We start from the raw sequence: 14,834 nt of genomic DNA, 5'->3' as shown, positions 1-14,834 counted from the left end.
AAACAGAACCAATTTCTCTTAACCTTGACCGATAAATGCTACATTCTTGAACCCCAATTTTCTAGGCAGAGTCATTATTATATTGCTCAGCTGTATAGAACTCTATATTCTCCGGCTAAGTGAGTCATACTCACTGGAGCGACAAAATAATTACCGTATTCAATGTTAGTGCAGTAGTGGCTCCTGATAAGTAGAGAAGAGACATCAGGAATAGCTCATAATGCCAACTATGGCAGGGTCATTCCAAATACAACTAGAATATCGCATGATAGATTCGATTTAAGGGAGAGTAGTCACATGGGGAAGTTCACAAGATTACATCACACATTCTTGCTTTCTCTAGCAGTGGTTTTATATTTTAGCTTCTAACATGCAGTTCAAAAGCATCTCAAAATTAAATATCAATATTCATCCTCCAAACAAAAATGAAATTATACATCATTAAACATCAAGTTTGTCATAGCTGCTGGCAAATAACTGAACACAATAAAAAAAACAAAAAAACAACAACTGAGATCTCTGGACAGGGTTATTTTTCATACATTTTATGGGGCAAAATTTGTATTGGAGCAAGCTTTAAAAATGATAAATATATACAATAGTTCTTAGCCACAACAATAGCTTATTATTTTTGTATCTTTATGAAACAAATCTATTTCATTAATTGTTTCAAAATCATTTTTACTGTTTAAATTTAGCTGAAAAGACTAAATTAGGCTGGTCAACACGTGTCAAATTAATCATGTATGTTTTCTCCTGGGCAATAATGATCTTTATGTTCAATAGTTATTTATAGCCAAGACTTTAATGTCTAAACAGAAACTGGCTTTCAAAAATAAACCTTTAGACATATTGGGCCCCCGCCCTATCTTGCACCCGGCGCAAATTACTTTATACACTGACGCATTTATCATTCCTATTTTGCACCCGCGCAAAGCGGGCTTTTTTCCACCACAGACGCACGTCGGTAAACTAGGAAATGAACTTGCGCTCCCTGGGCAGGTAGGCGCAAAAAGGAGGCATGTTTCGGTGCAAACAACCCCTGGTGCTATTTTGCAGTTCCAGAAAACAATTGCGCCAATGACCAGAAAAAAACTGGTCTAAAGTCAGTGGCGCGTTGCACGTACATTCAGATGCTATTTTAAGTGAATACAGTGTAGATGATTCTCTCATCTACACAGATGCAGTTTACTTTTTGCAACTGATACATTATTAAAAGGAAAAAAAATATATAAACATGAGGGAAATCATTGTTGTGTCCATGACGATGGGAAAAATAGGCATAAAGCTTACACATTTTCCCAAATTATTACATGCATGTTTAACCAAAGCTAATTTGGGTGGGTTTATCCCATCCCCAATGTCCCTTCTCTTTCTTTTACGGCCCTGACGAGAACATTGATCTCCTCGGCTGTGAAGCGATGCTGAAGCGCGCCTGGTAAATGCGCCGTTAAAATAGAATTGCACCATAGAACAAGTGCACCTCGTTCATCATGCTCTTAAAGGGAATGTGATTTGACGCTCTTATTGGTTTATTTCTGTTACGCCCAAACCACACCTATGAATAAAGAAACTACTCCAGACCAACCCCTTTTAAACTTGCGCCTGGCGCAAGAGTCATTTATCCCGCTGGTAAAATAGCAACAGAAAGTTACTTGCTACTTGCGTTTCAGATCATTAAAATAGGGCTCATTGTAACAACTAGCCACGATATAAGAGAAATAAGAACTGTTAGTCAAGTAAGTGGGTCACACAAATACAAACATTTTCTATACACATGCTTTTCAGTGAGCATCAAATCTCCAGTGTAGAAAGACAACGGTACATACAGGGTACATACAGAGTTTATTCATGTGAAACTCCCGTGTAGCTCAGCTATACAGTAACATATAACCTCAATGTTTTGCATTCAGTAGCTGAAAGAGACCAAATACCCCACGCTTTCCTGCTCAAATTCTGGTCATGTATCGCACTCCAGTGTTTTTGAGGTACAATGTATAATAAACGAGTCTGTGACAAAAATGACAGATTGTAGTCTAGCGCATCTGTGAAAGTCAGAAATTTGGAAGCTTCCCAACTTAAAAGGGGGAGAGTGTGCGAGAGAGAGAGATAGAGAGGTAATGAGATAGAGAGGAACCGGATGAAACGGGAAAAGAGAGGGAGGTGAAAGAGAAACGGGCAGTGAAAACAACAGAGAGGGGGTAGAAGGAAAGACGAGAACTAGAAACACGGGCATGCAGGAAAATGAGGAAGTGCCTCCAAACAGCGGAAACTTTGGGGAAGAATAAATGTCACTGTTCCAAAAAGACTGAAGCCATATTAATCTCCTGGATAGCCTTCAAGCCCACCGCACATTAGAGGAAATAGCCCAGCTAGACTGCCGACCCATTCAATCTTCCCTGCATTCCTCCGAGAATCTTTTGTACAGCCAAGGCCCAATGCAATAAAGAGTGATTGAACACCGCTTGAGAAACCACCCATGGAAGGAGCAGGTTTACATTTTAATTATATCAAACAATAAAGCTGGAGAAAATCGGTAGAAGCAGATAAAGGCCGCAATTTACTGACATGCGAGAGCTATTTACCTCATCAGACTGTGATGGCATTTTATTGATGTTAAGGGCAGTGCTTTGGAGAGGAGTGCTGTATAATTATACTACATCAATCTCACTCCGACTGCACCATAGTATTTGGTGTAATTGAAATTATGGAAATAGTCAGGTGCCGTTTTAAAAGAAAGAGTATTCTATTGTGTGTGTGTGCGACAAATAAAATGTGTAATGACATTCATTGAATATAATGAATTGTAATGTGTAATTCATTATTTCATTGCTGTGTTAATACATACTTTTATACATACATATTTTTTTAATAAAAAAAAAAATCGGAATCATTTTACTTCATTTATTTTATTAAATGCATAATGTTCAAGAAAGACATAAGTGACAATAACAGTAGCTTTCCTCTTAGTTTCTAATGGTATAAATCTCCTCTGAAGTGTAGGGGAAATGAATTCAACGATATGCTTTACCTCCAAGGATTTTTAATAAGCATGATAAATGAAGAGTTGTACATGCTGAAAAATATAAGCAACGCAAGAGAGAAGGAGGGCAATTATGAAATATATATAAAAAAAGAGTGAAACAGCTTCATGGAAGGCTACATGTAGTTCCACTTTTTTAATTATATTTTATGCTGATGCTAAATAAGCCCTGAGCATTTTTATTCTTGTGGCAGAAATAAGGTTATATGTCAAGAATAGGGATGAGCGAGACCTTGCCTTATTCTCGATTTCCCAGAAACAATTCTCCTTATTTGACAAGCTGATTGGTTTACGGATTGGTGGCTGATGGGATTCTGGCTTGTTTGCCCTCTGCCCTTGTACATCTCAGAGGCATATATAGTTCTCCGATCTCCCCGAGCGTGTGACACATTAGCGATACGGCTCTCTCGTGATGCTAAATGACAGTGCTTTGATCCATTGGCTATGCTAATTCAGTGCTATATCGTCGATAAACATCAGGGAAAGGAGGATAGAAGTGCACGTCGGCCTCTTTGAGAGGTTGTGGCCTTTAAGCCCCACTTCCAACACCACGGTGCTAAACATCCCCGGGAGTGAGTCTCGACCCCCCAGAAGTAGCCGTGTCAGACTTCATTCTGACACAGGGCTAACCACAGCAGGCACCGCCAGACAAAGGTCACGGTGCATATACAAAACCTCCTCTCCTTGCTGATTTTCCTAGCAGGACAGAAGAGCCTCTGTAATATTCATTAGGATTGTGGAGCTTCCTGTAGTTGTGGGATTACACAAACCAAACACATAGAATTGTAAATTGTTGTTTGTCAATTTGCTCAAATTCTTGACAGCTGAGGTAAAACAAACCACTGTGGGCATGTTTTGATGGGGTTATATGATGCTATGATTGGAAGTTAAGTAAAACAAATATCTAATGATGAAATGTGATTGGATGAGACAGAAGACCAGCTGATGCTTGTCTCGAGTGCATGTGTGCCTGACAGCGCAATCTTAGAAAGCAGCGTATCAAGAGTGCACTATGTAAACATCCAATCAGCCATACAAAAATAAAATAAAATATTAAATCTTATTAGAAATTCTGCATACTGTTTGGATGTATACCTTAACTCAATTGATAAAAAAAGGAATTACTTAATAAAAGAGGGGGGGGGGGGGGGGGGAGTAAAGTTAGACATCACAATATTATAAGATTCATTTTAGGTGAGCATTAGTTGACAGCAGAGGTAATCCAAATGCAAAAACGACGACAACGAGCATGCACAATTAAATATTAAAAGTAATTGCATCTCTACTGGTTACTGTTTCATAAAATAGAACACACATAAAATGTTACTTAGATGAAGGTGTTGTCAGTAAAGTAGACTGGGTCAAGCAACTGAAAGTCTGTGCTCCTCTGTGCTGTACACCTGATGTTAGGGGTAGTAATGGAGTCATTTACCTCAGCTGTCAGAACATACAGAATAACTGCCCTTCCCTGGATCCCCTGTGGTATCCGAGCTAAAAGATAGCATTGTGTTTGCCTGGCAATAAAGCCTTCCGAAGTTGCATCTAAACAACTGTGTGACATGATGAATGTCCAGGTCTGTTTTTTCTGCCTGGAGTTTTTCCTCACTCTGTCTGCACTGTCATGTTCACACAAGTTTACATCAGAAACTAACGCAGATTTCCTTCAAAATCAGATGTGAGATCTTCGTACTTGAATCCCTGCCTTTCAACTGTAAAGTGTTCCCTTAAAACATTGGAACACTTCTCTCTGTCTATATATTTGGATAAATGGGTGGGATAAAAGTGCAATAAGTTTTTCTATAACAGAAATGATCCTTTGCAATTATACTAATAATAAAATACAATTTATTTAAACTACCATGCAAAAGTTTGGGGCAATTTGTTTTTTATTTTATTTTATTTTTTTTTGTTATGTTTTGGTGTTATGCTCATCCAAGCTGCATTTATTTGCTCAAAATACAGTAAAACCACTAAAATTGTGAAGTGTTATTTCAATAACGTTATTATATTTTAATGGGCTCTATGCACAGCGTTATTTCTGGTGAATTATAATAATAATAATAATAATAAATAATACATTTTATTTGTAAAGCACTTTACATTTGACACCAAATCTCAAAGTGCAGTAAAACATAGTTAAAAATAAACATAAGAAATACAGTATACAATAAAAACACAACTTCTTAGAAGGGGGGACTAAAAACAAGCATTAGCTATTAAAATAAGCCTGTGCAAAAAGATACGTTTTTAGTCCTTTTTTGAATGTTTTTACTGTTTGCGGGGCTCTGAGGTGGTCTGGGATAGCGTTCCACAGGAATTCTGACCCCTGCCAGATTATTACCTAGTATAGGTAGGTTTAGGATTAGGTGAGGGGGTGGGGTGGGGTTGACTAGGCCAACAGGTAGATGCCTCAACAAGGGGTGTAATGATATGGCAGGAAGTTAAAATTTGGCAACATAGGGACTTCTCATATTGGCGGTACTCCGACCGCCAACACTGAAACATAGAATCAAGCTATTAAAAAGAAACATGGATTGACATCACAATGTATGTAATTAAACTCTACGTGTTTCACAGTCAACAAATGGCCTATTGCCGAATATTAACATGGAAGTCAATGGATATTGTCAACTGTTTGATTACCAACACTCTTTAAAATATCTTCTTTTGTGTTCAACAGAAGAAAGAAATTCAGGTTTGGAACAACTTGAGGACAGGTAAGTGATAAGTGAGTAAGTGAACAATCCCTTTTACTTTATTGCAGTTATTATCAACCAACTTTGCATGTGTAGACGATACCACAAAAGACCATTTTGATCAAATAAATTAAACAGACAAATAAATCTCATGAGGGAACATGCATGCCCGGGGACCCCAGAAAATGGTTCACACTTTAACCAACCAATGTTCAAACCAAAAGTATGCCCTTACAACCGAGTTAAAATAATCTTTGGACAGCAAAACAAGCCATGTGGTTAAAAATTGTTTAAGAAGTGACAGAAAGGTGGATCTGCCAACAAGACACTCACTTGAGCGGACTGTGTGGCCAGTGAGCCTTTCATATTTGATGTGTTGATAGCGCTGCGCACAGGAAGTGAAGCGTAAAGGGCAGAGTATGCAGTCTCTTTACAGGTTAGTGGTGGCATAGCTTTTATCTTATGACTATTGCACCCAGACACAACACCTGGCACCTGCCTTTATAGCACAGAGTGACTGAAACTGACCCAGATAGATGTTTGATCACGATTAAAACACAACCAAAGAACCTATTAGTCTACCATGGAGATTTACTTCACTACCATGAGAACTGAATTATATAGGAGTGAGGAGAAATCATAGCTGAAGCCAGATTGCGCAATAACATCATTTTCATTATTTGGTTACACTTTACAATAAGGTTAGTTGGTTAACATTAGTTAACTGCATTAGTTAACTAATAATGAACTGTACGTATACAGCATCTATTACTCTTTGTAATGCTAATTTCAACATTTACTAATACTAATCTTGTTAACATTAGTTAATGCACAGTTAACTAATGTATTTGTATTAACTAATGTTAACAAAGATGAGCAAATACAGTAGCAAATGGATTGATCATGGTTAGTTCATAACTAGTTGTAGTTCATACATTAAATAATGTTAACTAATGAAACTTATTGTAAAGTGTTACCCATTATTTCAATCTGCAATGCAACTCCAAGCATCATAGCACAACTCCAGCAGGTCATAAAAAAAACTTAACCAGTCCATATACACATAAGAAATTATGTGTGGTTAGGCAGACTGGGCCATGGGAAACTAAAGTGTTTCACATTTCAGACGTCTTTTTCAAGCTCTTATAAGATGTTATTTTGCACGAAGGTTGATCTGCATCATAAAGGTTTCTTAACCTGGCAGCTCTCAGCAGTCTTCTTAAGAACTGTCAAAACATCGATCGACACATAAAATGTGTAAAATGGCGCAAAGTTAATTACATTTAGATGAATGAATCATTTATTTGTCATTTAGCAGCCACTTTTCATTTAACACGCCTCACAGTTCACACGTGGAGCCTATTGCCTATTGTTTAATGGAAGTACAGAAATGGTGAAACCCAGCAGTTCACAAAGATACAGATCACTGGGATTTAAACCTGGGTTATAATCCTGAGCTTTAACCTGGAATCTAGCTCAAAACTGACAACACATATATATATATATATATATATATATATATATATATATATATATATATATATATATATATATAAAAGAGGAACGGTTCTTGAGATGCAGTAATTTTGCTTGTGGTAATATGAGTTCCTTGAGGAGACACCTGTCATTGGTAATGGTGTATTGGTATTGATGGGGTTCGTAGGATGATATCTGGAATGGGGCTCAAAGATGCAGCTATGGTTTTGATATAAACACAAGATGGAATTACCAACAGAAAACCAAATCACGGTGATACCTGACAGACAGCCGTGGAATAAGAGGCTTTGCTATTTACCTCAGGGGAGCACTTAACCGACCGTTCACCCAGCATGGACTTCCATCAGGCTTTCAGGTGATTTTGTGCCTTTACATCCATTGTGCTTTCAACCCCAGAAATTCACAAGTCAATCTGATTTCTTAATTAGTATTTAAAAATTATTCAAAACAATAAAAGATTTAGACATATTTCATCCACTACCTTTTAAAAGTGTTGGGGTTGTTTTGTTTTTAAAAGTAGTGCCTACTAAGGCTGCATTTATTAGATTAAAAATACATAAAAATGATAATACTGTGAAATATCATTACAATATATATATATATATATATATATATATATATATATATATATATATATATCATAAAAAGTTCAATTTACAGTAAAATACCGGCAGCTGTGGTTGCCAGAACTTTACGGTAGCAAGACTTTACGGTAACAAAGTTTTACAGACTTCACTTCATTATCTGATAGAACGTTAAATTATCAACCAATTGAAGTATTAACATCTGTTAATTAATTCATAGTAATACACTGACAACCAACAATCACAGCAGTGATGAGTCACATGATATATGGAAGCTCATAATGCAACTCTTCCACAAGAATCTTAATATTAATAGAAGCTGCACAATGTCATTCACTCAAACATTAAACAATGTCACATAAAACCCTAATGTACATAACTGATTAGAAAAAGACTAAGCAAACTATGAAGAAACAAGTTATTTCAACAAAAATACATCAAATGCGAAGTGTCTACGGGTTTTCACTGTAAATTATACAATGAGTTGTTCATTTTCACTTTAAAAACTGCAAATTTAACGGTATTTTACAGTAAAATTAGATGAAATTTACCATTAGATCTATCACAGTTATTACCGTATATAGTAAGGAAAGGTTAACTAATTAACAGTTTTTCAGTGTAGCATTTTTACAGTCTTTTACCGTTAAAATCACGATCATTTTTTACAGTGATATGTATATGTATTTATCATTACATTCCTCAGAAAAAAAGTGTTTTCTGCCACATTCTGTCCAAGTTAGCTTAAAGCAATCACATTTGTATGAACCCAGTCTTTCTACATTTCTTAAAACATCCAATTAAACAACTTCAGACACAATGTCCTGTAAAAAAGACTCAAAGTTCACCTGAAGCAGAGAAAATATTCCATTTGAAAGGACATTTCCAGTGTGTTGCTCCACGATAACGATGAGGAAGGCATAATAATCTTTCTATGTGGAACAAAGGGGAGATGATTTATACTCCTCTCTTCCCCCATTTGCATTTTATTAAGTAACTGCCTGCCTGTAATGGCCAGTCAGAAATTAAGGTACCGAAGATAAGAACTTTAGGTTAAGCATCATTACACCAAGAGAGATGAATTCTTTGATGAAGATGACAGGAAAGAAATCCATTGAGCGCACCTTCATCAAGGTCTGCATTGATCTTTTGGCACAGAGGAGCGGATATGCATAAAAGTCCTGCAGTTATGGAACCTGGGAACAGAGCTGTTTCATCAAATACACGAGTTATAAGTTTACCAAAATATGTCATGGCACGTTTGGCTTCAATACAAGGTCACGTATCTCTCGGGATACACCACAACTCTCGGCTTTGTTTCGACTTTAAGGTTAGGTGTGGGCATGTGCTAATTGTTTTTGGAAGATAATGCCCTCTTGATACTTCTTGAGATCAATACAGCTCACCTACACTGCCGAGGCCAAATTATATGAGTGCTGCAGAAAGTGTGAGAAAACCAGGCTCTTCTAACCCCAATGGCGTGATTTCACATCTGTTTGTGAAACACCTCAATCCAACCTCTCTCTTCTGCCTCAGTGCATCACTCCAAAAACTGGAGCCAAATCAATCATTTAAAAATTACTAGGAGGTTCTTCTGAAGCCTCCTTTTGATATCTTTTCATAAATGGAATGGAAATTATGTTTTAATAGTTGTCATCTTCAAATTTCAGATGCTGCTCACAGGGTTGCTCACAGATGCTGCTCACAAGTTACAAAGGGAAAAGGCACAAACTGACAAGTTAAGAGGCTATTTCAGACACTGATACATCAGTGGTCTGACTCTCACAAAAATACTGGATAGTAGAATGACAGGCATAGAAATGAAAGATCCTTTTGAGGACTGAATGTGAAGAAAAGCTTATATGACTAATATTACAATTTGAAGACATTTTATATTAGATAAAAGGCAACTTGCGTTACGTCACATACACTGAGGCAGGAAAGATGGGCATCTAGACAGAATTTTAAGAGTCTCTGTAAAACATTTCAACTTTTTTCAGGGGCAGTTTTGTAAAGGGATGGAAAAATGTTCAAAGTAATATTGACATATAGAGCAAATGCTTACCAGCAATAAAAAGGACAGGCTAAATAAGGGAAATGGGAATAACTAACATTGTTAATGTGCTTAAAGGGATAGTTCACTTTGAAAATAATTTTTGATACGTTTTAGCTTACCTCAAGGGGATCCAAGATATAGGTGTCTTTGTTTTCACAGTATTTTCAATTTTGACATTTTTCGGTCAAACCGGTGTTGTCTGTCAGTCATATAATGCAGTATTAGGGGGTCCACCTTAAAGAGCATGCACAGAGAAGTCAAAATTAAACATGATTTAATGACTCATGAATGTAAGTACACACTGATGGCCTAAGACACGAAACGAGCGGTTTGTGTGAGAAAACGAACAGTAATTATAGAGTTTTTACCTCTAGTTATAGCCGTCGAACTGATCTGAATCAGATGTCCAACTGAACCGAACTGAACCGTGTCCAACATTATGCCGGAAGTGATCTCTCGCGCGTCTACGTCATGCATTGTTTACACGGAGATTTCGGAAGTTTTACTTTTCACTAAACATATTTAGATATACGGGAAAATGCAATGGAAGACGCTTTCGATATATCTAAATGTTTAGTAAAAGGTAAAACTTCCGAAATCTCCGTGTAAACAATGTGTGACGTAGACGCGCGAGAGATCACTTCCGGCGTATTGTTGGACACGGTTGGACAAGTCCTTTCTGACATGGTTCAGTTCGGTTCGGTTGGACAGCCGATTCAGATCAGTCCGACGTAGCAGTTAACAAGAGGTGAAAACTATATAAATACTGTTCGTTTTCTCACACAAACCGCTCGTTTCGTGTCTTAGGCCATCAATGTGTACTTACATTTACAAGTCATTAAATCATGTTTAATTTTGACTTCTCTGTGCATGCTCTTTGAGGTTGCCTCTCTAAACCTGCATTATGACTGACAGACAACGGTTTGACCGAAAAATGTCACAATTGAAAATACTGTGGAAACAAAGACACCTACATCTTGGATGCTCTTGAGGTAAGCTAAAACATATCAAAAATTAATTTCAAAGTGAACTATCCCTTTAATATGCTAAAAAGAATGGGAATGCATTGAAACATCCCATGATTTCATTAATTAAAAGAAAATCATATGCATAATAAAAGATAGAAAGTACAAATGTACCTCTGAAACGTATTAATGTAACCAATACCTCTTTAATATTAAACAGTTCTTATTTATGCGAATTAGATTCGATACCTTCCAAAACAACACAAATAGCAAACTAAATAACATAAAAATAAATAGGTTGTGCTAGTACTTGATGCTCATAATAGTGAACTGGGTGCCACAACACCGCACATAATATGTGAAAATAGCTAATACAATGCAGTATACACTCACAAAGCTGTGATGTAGTGTACTGCACTGTATGCTGAGACTTAATTTTTCAAGCAGGCCTCTTTGCATTCGGAACAATCAGTCATCCTGACAGCTGGCCAGAGGGCTCTTGCCCATGTGTCAATCAGCAGACAAGAGAGGCGTCACCATAAGACTCTTCAGCAAGCTAATATAGAAATATTTTACATCTTGTCCTGTTGTCACTAAATATCTTCATCATTTTGCTCTGACGATTTGTTTCGTTTCAGTGCTATAGTAATATAATCACATCAGTAAACTCTCTGCTGCATCATTAATATTTTCATTAGGAATCGTAGGTGAAGATTGGGTATCATGGGCATCGATAAAACTTAAGCATCATTACAACAAGCATGATTTCTACTGATGATATGTTCTCAGATGTAGTAGAAAACATACAATGTTATGAATCTATATGGTATATTTTTAGATTTAGATCAATGATGCAATATACAAGTTACTGAAATAATGAAATTATACATGTACACATACTGTACATACTGAACCTGAGCGTTCTTCATTTGTATGCATGTTAAATGCAGTATTGGAATTGTATTCATTTTTATGTGCATTCTAATTCTTTAGAAGAACCATCATATGAAATTATGGGTTCATATTATAAGAGACTGCATGTGAATTAATTCCACTCATGGCCCTCCAGCTCAGCTGATGTAAAACAATCAACACCACAACACTTCACTATATTGTTTGCTTATTTCAACTTGAGCTTTATGGAACCATACATCTCTGTATAATTACTTTAATGTGCATTCGCATTACAAATGAGTGGTTTTAATATACAGTCACTTACTGAGGCAAATACATTAGCGCTCATGCAGACACAGAGTGTGTTTGGGTGGAATATGGCACAGCTCATCTATAGGTACTACAAATGCTGAAAAATAGACAACTGGCTTTTTTATATACGCTTACGCAGTATTTTAAAACCTGTACTACAGGTTTCGAAAATGCACTTTTTGGGCAAATAGATCAATTTTCTAAATATAAAACTAATTGGAATGAATGGGGTCTGTTAGACAAAAATATTTCTGAATTGTGCGCTAACTGTTGCGATACAAAACTGGTGTAATGTGTTCATTTTAAATCGGGTTGTTCATTGACCTTATTAGAAACCAACGTCAACATGAGAACACACTATTCCCTCCACTGACTCGCAGCTTAACTGCGTTTCCCCTTGTCACTATCGGTTAATTGTGTCATTCTCTTTCATTGTCACACTGTTGGCAAACATAAACGTGCAAAACATATGTTACATATCCTTGCTGATCACGTCTGGTGGCTAATCTACAGCTGTAGCTATATCTATCTATTGTCTACCCAGAAAAAATACTGCAAAACTAAGAGTAGCAAGCAGATCACCTCATAAAACTTTGAGGTTTCAAACTAAGCATACATCTCACCAATCATATATATATATATATATATATTTCATAATATGGGGGGCCAAACAGGAAATAATGAAATGTAATCCCGAATATATAGTTATAACTCCGAATATATAAATGTAAATCCCGAATATATAGTTAAAACTCCAAATATATAAATGTAATCCTGAATATATAGTTATAACTCTGAATATATAAATGCAAATCTGAATATATATATATATATATATATATATATATATATATATAAAATCTCAAGCTTTTAAAACAGCTTAATGCTCTCATACATGAGTCTACGCTAATGGCATGGTGAAACTTAATGGCCAAATAAAAAGTGCATTAAAATCATTATGATATTCAAGATGTTGCTTAATGTGCCCCCATGCTTTTTCAAATGTTACCTTTCAGGCAGTGCAATATAGCTGTTTGTAATTGTAAAATGTCTGCAGTTTTAAATTTCAAAGCGTACGAAAAATAAAGTTATTGTCTATTAAAGGGTAATTCCACCAGTGGAGACATGAATATGTATTGAAAGTGGGTCATATATGTAGTAGTATCATACATTTCTAATTTGGGTCCTTCTTGGCTGATAAAAGGCAGAAAATGACTTTTTAGTTGTTGTGGATTGTAGACAAAAATCCCCATAGTGCATTGCAATGTTCAGCTCCGCAGGCTACTCCCACTACTCCCCCATCAATGTAGACTAGAGTAAACCTATGAAAGAGAACATGGGTCGACTTAAACGCGGATCCGCCTAGGAGTCTCCTGCTGTGTGGGGAGAATCTTTTGACCTGGATTTTTGACCTGGCCATGGTTTCAAATTGATCATAAGAATATGTCTAATTGGCAAACTGACATGTAAAACTCACAAGTTAACAATCTAAACACTATATATTGAAGCATAAAGACCAGTGGCCTCATTTATTAAACTGTGCGTAAGATCCTTACTAAAAGTCTACGTGCGCCCGAAAGCCAAAAATGGCGTATGCAAAAAAAAAATCAGACTTATAAAACTGTTTGTACGCCTGAACCTGCGCAGAATGCACTTTATAAATCCCAGTCAGCAGAAGATTGTGCGCACATGCATCTCCTCCCCGAAATAACCATATATGGAGCATACAACGTCTAGTTTTAATATGCATATCATTTGCATATGATTATTCATCCACATGATACCATGTTTAAAGGTACAAGATGTTAGGAATATTATGAAATGCCAACCACATACCGACAAGGTTGTGCATTATTTGCAAAAATCTATTTTCTCAGACAATCTGCTATTACCATGACAAGCAATTACTGTATCTCTGTAGTTAAAACATTAAAACACAGCATGCCAGAGGGAAAGTGTTTAAAAGCATTGCATCCACAACAAATATTTATATTTATTGAATACATATATTTTTTTTGTAACTTCTTAGTAATGATTTCATGTAGTTTAAACGTTTAACTCCAATCCAATAATGAGAATGGCATATTTATTCTAAATGTTTATATTATTAAATATTAAATATTAAATGTTTTATGTATTTAAACTGTTATTGTGAACATGCACTGTATTTATGATTAGGACTCATATGAATTATGGTTTTAGGTTTTACTCAGGCTATGTGCGTCAGTTTCACTAAACGGCCCAACGCGCTTGCTGAGGCAAACATTTAAGAAGGGATGTATATTGGCTTCAAGTGATAGGCTTGGTGAGTGAAATTATATTTGTAGGCTGTTATCTTTCTGTATAGGCTATAATTTTCTTTAGATTTTCTTTAGAAAGTGACCAAAAAGACATTTACCTCCGGCTCACCATCGGTGTCGCCAAACTGCTCCGTCTCCAAAAGGTTTGTACACATGGGTCAGAGTTAGCGTTCAGATGCGTAAATTTTCCCGTCAAGTTTGTTTTTATAAATTACTAATTATGTGTCGGAAGTGGTGTAAGCCTCTTTCAGGGCCTGTTTTGTGCGTACGCAACGGTTATAAATGAGGGCTAATGAAAAGTCAGACAGCAGACAGTACTGCTGATGCTACCCAATGTTATGTCCCTAATGACTTAGCATCTTTTAAACAAGATCAAAAGAGGTCTTAACTAGATTATCCCTGAGATAAGAGATTTAGTGTAGTAACAGGAGGATGTCCACAGCATGTTTACATATCTATTCCGTTCATTTATAGCCATTATAAGCCTCAT

The 14,834-nt window shown here is 36.3% G+C and overlaps 1 protein-coding gene across 1 annotated transcript in view; it reads right to left on the bottom strand.

Annotated features, from left to right (window-relative positions):
• Positions 1-14,834, bottom strand: part of ca10a (carbonic anhydrase 10 (inactive)a) — a 176,762-nt gene that overhangs the window by 74,631 nt on the left and 87,297 nt on the right. The window lies entirely within an intron of this gene.

Source organism: Pimephales promelas, chromosome 17 (genome assembly GCF_988280905.1).
Source record: "Pimephales promelas chromosome 17, fPimPro1.hap1.1, whole genome shotgun sequence".
NCBI lineage: Eukaryota > Metazoa > Chordata > Actinopteri > Cypriniformes > Leuciscidae > Pimephales > Pimephales promelas.
This window is presented reverse-complemented; position numbering and strand designations above follow the sequence as displayed.